The 6,487-nt window shown below is 38.8% G+C and overlaps 1 long non-coding RNA gene across 1 annotated transcript; it reads left to right on the top strand.

Annotated features, from left to right (window-relative positions):
* The first annotated feature begins 98 nt into the window (after positions 1 to 98).
* LOC104867930 lies at positions 99 to 5,405 on the top strand. The gene is made up of 3 exons (XR_781894.1): positions 99 to 206; positions 1,631 to 2,033; positions 5,120 to 5,405. It is a non-coding gene; the product is annotated as an uncharacterized LOC104867930 (long non-coding RNA).
* The last annotated feature ends 1,082 nt before the right edge of the window (positions 5,406 to 6,487 follow it).

Below are 6,487 nucleotides of genomic sequence, written 5' to 3'. Positions count from 1 at the left end.
CTCTCTCTCTCTCTCTCTCTCTCCCTCTCGGTACCAGGGATCAAACTTGGGACCAGGCGGAGGAACCACTCAGCTAAATCCTCAGCCTATGTATAGTGTATTTTAGGGGAGGAAAATGATATCAATACATCCTCTGTTATCCTCAAGAGACAGAAGAACATTATTGCTTTTAGATGAATTTTTAAACTGACTTGAAAGGGTACCAGGTAAGACATATAACACAGAATGCTGTGCCGTTTTGGAGAACGCTGCTTTCTCTACAAAGTCAACACATTCATGATGTCTTGCGTCATGCAACCTACCCTTCAAGGGCAAGCAGGACTCGGAACTTTTCCAGGTTATCTGCCATGGTTTCTCCAATCTTCTCCTTTCTCCCAAAGCCTTTGTTTGTACTATGCTACCTACTATGTGTTCATACATATTCTTTTTCTGAATTGTTTCTCCAGTTTAATTTTTTTTTTTTTCTTGGTACCGGGGATTGAACTCGGTTCCTTGTGCTTCAAGGCAGGCCACTGAACCACTGAGCTAAATCCCCGGTCCTTCAGTTTAATTTTTTAACAAAAATGTCTTTACAAATTACTTGAAGTATAGAGTCATAGACTTTCACTGCATACTCAAGACAGCGAAGCAAGCAATAGCACTCAGTAAACATATTTTGAGCTTCACTGACAGGAGCTCTTGTGTAAGCAGTAAAATTCAGCCTTTTCTGATTGATCCCCAATAGTCAAGAAAAAATACCTAAAGCTGATTTCTTTAATTTTAACTTTTACTCATAGATGAGGAGATCAGTCTTTTTACATCTCCTGCACATTCCGCCCATTGCTAAGTGCGTGCTTATCTCCTAAAAATATTCTTCCACCAAGTTTGTATGCAAATTATTAGGGGCAAGTTGTCTCCCAGTTGGGGAAAAGGAGCGATTGCTAGAGTGAATTGAAGCACATTTTGTAGATGAGGAAGCAATGCGGAGGTAGAGTTCACGGTCCTGCCTAAGGTAGAAGAACTGAATATGACAGGAGAGCAGCAATAATGGAAACAGATCCTAAGCACGGAGTGATTGAATGTGACAAAATTTAATAATTTGGCTTCAAGCATTGGGCTCACTTAGGGTGGCAGGGATCCACAGCAACTTACCATCGTCCTGACCAGTAGGTATTACGACTGGATCAGGAGGGACTGCCAAAGAGGACATCGTGCAAGGTACTCTCCAGGTGTGCAGTACAATTATGTGGCTATTAAGGAATTTGATTTTATATCACCTGTGAGTCTAGAAATGGGATTTCTTCCATGATAAGCTTAAATGTTAGACATGGTAGTGTCATAAAGGACTGAGCATGGGTTTTTAGAGAGCACGGAAGCAAAAAGACCACCAAGAGTTGATGCTGCTGTAGACCAGCATGACAGGCAACAGCCAATATTACAATCACCCAAAGCCCAAAATCCTCCTTCCTTATTTCCACTGTACTCCCTGGTCCTACGCCTATTTTATTTCTGGTTGGGATAGTTGTTTAGACATTGAGACCTCTATAGTTGATGCTGACATTTGTCGTGTAAATATCGGGCTTCTAAATTAACCTCGTGGGTTTAGCTAAATTACCTCCCTGGACTTTCTCTTTTTTATGATCTCACCCAGAATGTGTGACAGAAGGTGAGACTAAACACAGATCCCAAAAGATGTCCTCCCAGTACTCCTGACAGTAGAGCAAGTTCCACAACCAAAAACCTAGACCACACATCAAGGTTAACGCAAAAGAATAGAAGATGAAGCAGTACCACTGACTCATGAAGCAGCCAGAATGTTCTCTCCCCCATGAGAGAGGAAGATCCAGATGCAAAGAGATCACTTTCTTACAAAGACGGCCAAACTCCCCATTAGAAATCTGAAATTTGAGACCAGATACCATCAGCGCAGGAAGATCCGTTACAATGGTAGCAGGAACAATTGGCTGCTGACTGCATGCTGTGTAACTCTACACTGAATACGGCACCTTGAAATGTGAGGCAGACACTCCCTCCTCAAGTCCAGTCATTACCAGGTAGGGCTCACAGGATTCTCCACATGATTAAGGCAAAAGCATCAGGCTTACCTTGGCAGCCCTAGGATCAGGCCTCTCTGCTTCCTGGTCAATCTACTCTAGATCCTCCCACCATTAGTGAGAAGGTGTGTGGTATACCTGCAGGTGAAGTATAGATGTATAGAGTCAGAAATTTCTTGATACTCTCCTCTGAACTATTGCAGCGGCACTGATCACATTCTTCCTGTACTTCCTGTACAGTACCTCCTATGCATAGTACTTCCTGTGCAGTATTTCCTGTACTTCCTGTACAGTACTTCCTGCACAGCACCTCCTATATAGTATTTCCTGTACAGTACCTCCTATGTATAGTACTTCCTGTGCAGTATTTCCCATACTTCCTGTACAGCACCTCCTATATAGTATTTCCTGTACAGTACCTCCTATATATAGTACTTCCTGTGCAGTATTTCCTGTACTTCCTATACAGTACTTCCTGAACTTCTCCATCCCTAAGTCTGACTCAGGCCTATGAATGGTGCCTTATATGTGGCAAGATATTAATGGATGACCGTAAATATAGAAGCCAAGAAATAGAAAAATCTCATCAGCCCAAGAAAGTGTGTGTGTATTTCATTTCAAGCCAATTAAAAATTGTTTATCAAAGATAACATGATATGTATAAAAACTTAATAACCTCAGAAATCATGCTTTTAGTTCAGCACTTACCCAGTATGTACAGATGTGATCAAGAATGCAAAATACACTAACAAAGGTGACTCTAAGTCCACACTGGATGGTAGCCAACATGTTCTGGGAGGGATTGGTGTATTTGCCTCTTGATTGATTATAGCATGGGTCAGGAAAGTAGAAGCCCGGAGTCATGTAAAAAGGACAGCCTACCCTTGGTCACTCATCTTTTGGCTGCAGAAGCTGGTGATCAGTAAATAACCACAGATAACTTCAGAGAGTGAAGAGGTCAACTGCTAGTGGCCATGACAGTAGCTGTAGTTTCGTGGATATTGCTCCTTAACATCTCTCTGTTCCCCACCCTCCAAATAAGCCTCCAAGGTGGCTTACTGTGAACACTGCAGCTCCACACACCTCTCTGGATCCCTGGTAGTGAGAGGGCCACTAAAGGGTCTAGGAGAGGCAGCCAAAATTAAGTCAGATTGGACTCATTTTGCAATTTACTCAATATGTGAACTTCACAGATAAAAATCTAAATGTCATCCAAAATGATAAAATGGTATAAGTAAGACTTAGGGCCGGTTTAATTAACAAAATAGAATGAATAGCATTTATGAGGTAATTTTTTAAAAGTTTTCCAAATTCTGGAGCAAACTGTGCTAACAGTTGAATTGGTGAGAGAAGCTTTTCTATTGTAAACAAATCTAAACTGATTCTCTCTAGGTAGAGAATGAATCCTTCCTCATAAAGACTTGCATCTTATTCGACCAACCAAGATATTTGGGCAGGGAGAGAAAGAAAAAAAAAGACTGCAAATGGCCCTGTATTGAACCGCAATGAAAATAGACTTGTGAGTTTATATTTCTTCAGGGACTTGATTCCTTTCCTCTGGCAAAAAACAACAACAACAAAAAAAAAAAAAAAAAAAAAAAAAGAAAAAGAAAAAAAACCAAAACAATCCCTAAGTCTGAAGATGACTTTTTAATGCTTTAAAATCCAATATCATCTGAAATATATATTTGTGTGGGTGGTAATGTGGCTTCAGCTCACTTCAACAAACATCATTAAAGTCTTATTGTGTACAAAGCATGTTTTATGTGGATAGTATATATATATAACCACAGTTTTTCTAGTTTTGTCCTGAACCTGAAGCAAGAAAACACTAATTTATCAGTAGATGCCGATACTTGCTGTTTAATTGTGTTTGTGCAGATAGAGAGAAATTTGAGGAATCTCATGTGATTATTTTTAATACTTCATTGGTAAATGAAGGGATTTTTTTTCTAAATTTTGACATTTTAATATTATGGCTCCAAATAATATTGAATATTTTAAAAATGAAATAAAGATAAGCTTATGTTAAAAAAGTGAGGATTTATTTGGAAAATTATTTTAATAGGGCATCACTAAAACCATCAAGTCACCCTAGTTTTGAACAAAATCATTTAGTATTCAGTTTATTGATAAAGATAAGATAATATCACTTTTCAAGCATTTAACCTATTAAAATCACTTAACTAAAGGATTCTGGTACAGAAAATGTATTGCAATAAACTATCTGGAAGTTACTTATAACGTGAAGTTTGGCAAATTTTACTCTACATTTAAATTGATCTACTTTATAATTGAATTTGTACTTTATATCTAACTCATGTAAGCTTCCTACAGATATACTTTTGGTATGTAAAAACTGGTAGAATTTAAGTTTTTATAAAAAGAAATTGAACATAAGTTAAGTTGAAGCAGTTTTAATGGGGAATATTCCATTGTTGTAGAATTCGTTTGTTTGAAGATGTCAATTATAAGAATCAGAAATTATCACGAACTAGGCAACTGTTATTTGATCTTATTTCATTCTAATTAATGGAAAATAGCTACACACCTTTTCAAAGATAATGAGCCTGAATAATGCTCGGTTCTTCTGTAGCACTGAATGCAGTCATCTCAGACTATAAATTTGGAAGAGAAATGCAAAAAGCCCCAGCCCATGAGAGAAAGGCAGGAGCATTTGTTCCCTGAATGTACTTATATTTCTGGGAAAAAAATGCTTACATTTGGATAATATATATATATTTAGCTCATATTGGGCATGTGAGTAATTTGTTTCCACCCAAAATCCAATGGATATTTTTCCCTGGTGTTCCCAAAGTAAATTTACTCATGGTCAGCATCCCTGGAAATAAATTTAAGAGTGAAGGAACCGAAACCCATAGTGCAGGGGAGGAAGAGTTTGAAGGTGGTCGGTCGCTACCATGACCCTTGGCTTCAGCGAGCTTTGATCATTGTAAGTGCCTGTGTAACCACCACCTAAATATCCCCGAAACTTCCCTCTCACCCCTTTCCAGTAACTCTTCCACCTCTGTCATAGCCAAAGCATTCTTATTTTTATCATCTATTATTGTTGTTGCTATTTACAGTGCTGGGGAGTGAGCCCAAAGCATTACTTGCTGAGTGACTGTGCATCCCTGCGGTACCGACAAGGAAACAATACACGATAGGGTAGACCTTTCTCTGTTGCCAAGCCCCGCCATATCTGTGCCATAAGATGTTCTGTTCAAGCAATGCAGCTGTTTGTACTGCGTGATGATCCTGCCCAATGTATGAAAGTGTTTTGTTCAAGCAATGTAACTGTTTGTGCCTCATGATGTTTCTACCTGTTTCAGAAATGTTCTGTTAACACCACCCTTCGCCTCGATGAGCATGCTCACAGGTGGGCCCACCCTCCTACCTGGAAGCTCTCTATATAAGGCTGCTTACATCACTGTTTGGGGCTCAGACTTCGGAGTACGAACTCCTCTGAGTCCACCAGGGTAATAAACGATCCTTCCATCTCTCTGAGTACTGCTTGACTTCTTCACCAAAAGGGACCTTCAGGTAACACTTGGCTGTAACAGTAAACCCACAGTCCTTCCTGTGATGTATAATTATCCTTCCCAAGTACTTCATGTAAATGAATCACCTAGTACAGGTTCCTTTGTGTTTGTTTATGTGGGTTCTTCCATTCAACATAACAATTTTATGATTCACTCACATCATGGAGTGCATGAACAACTTGTTACTTTTTCTAAATTTGGGTTGTTTCTAACTTTTGGCTACCACGAATAAGGCTGTTACAAAAACTCATGTACAAATTGTTTTGTAAATGTATGTTTTCATTTCTCTTGGATGAATGCCTAAGAGTAGAACTGCTGACCCATCATGTGAATGTATTCTTACCTTTATAAAAAGCTAGCAAATACCTTTCATATCTGTTTATCTGCTTTTCTATTTAGCTGTTCTTTTTCACTAGTGCTTTTTACTTACAAATTAGTTTACAAGCAAAATTTATCTTAGCAGAAAATGTCTGTATGATTGGACATTGTTTACTGTATAACAAAAACTGATGAATAGAATTAGAAGCCTATTGTTGTAACAGAATAATAGTTCTACAAGAACATCCACATCCTAATCCCAGGAAACTACAAATATGACACTTCATTTCCCTAAGGTTTCAAGTCTGGGCCACAGCCCTGCCCTCAGCCTGATATTGGCCTAAGATCAGCAGAACTGCAGTACCATAAATTTGTGTGAATTCAAGCCACGTAGCCTATGACAACTTGCAACAGCAGCAATAAGAAACAAAGACTCCTGTGATGAGACCAAATGAATCATAAATGTGATTTCAAAACTCCAAATTAAACATTGAAGGCTCCAGATTATGCTCATTTTTTTATACTGTTCTAGTGTATATAGGTTGGCCCACATTTTACTATTCGGGGAAGGGGCTTCTCATTTCTCATTTCCAG

This window comes from Fukomys damarensis, unplaced genomic scaffold, assembly GCF_012274545.1.
Source record: "Fukomys damarensis isolate Sample0158 unplaced genomic scaffold, DMR_v1.0_HiC HiC_scaffold_17, whole genome shotgun sequence".
Classification (NCBI taxonomy): Eukaryota; Metazoa; Chordata; class Mammalia; order Rodentia; family Bathyergidae; genus Fukomys; species Fukomys damarensis.
Note: the sequence above shows the minus strand (reverse complement) of the source record. Positions and strands in the feature narration are given on the sequence as shown.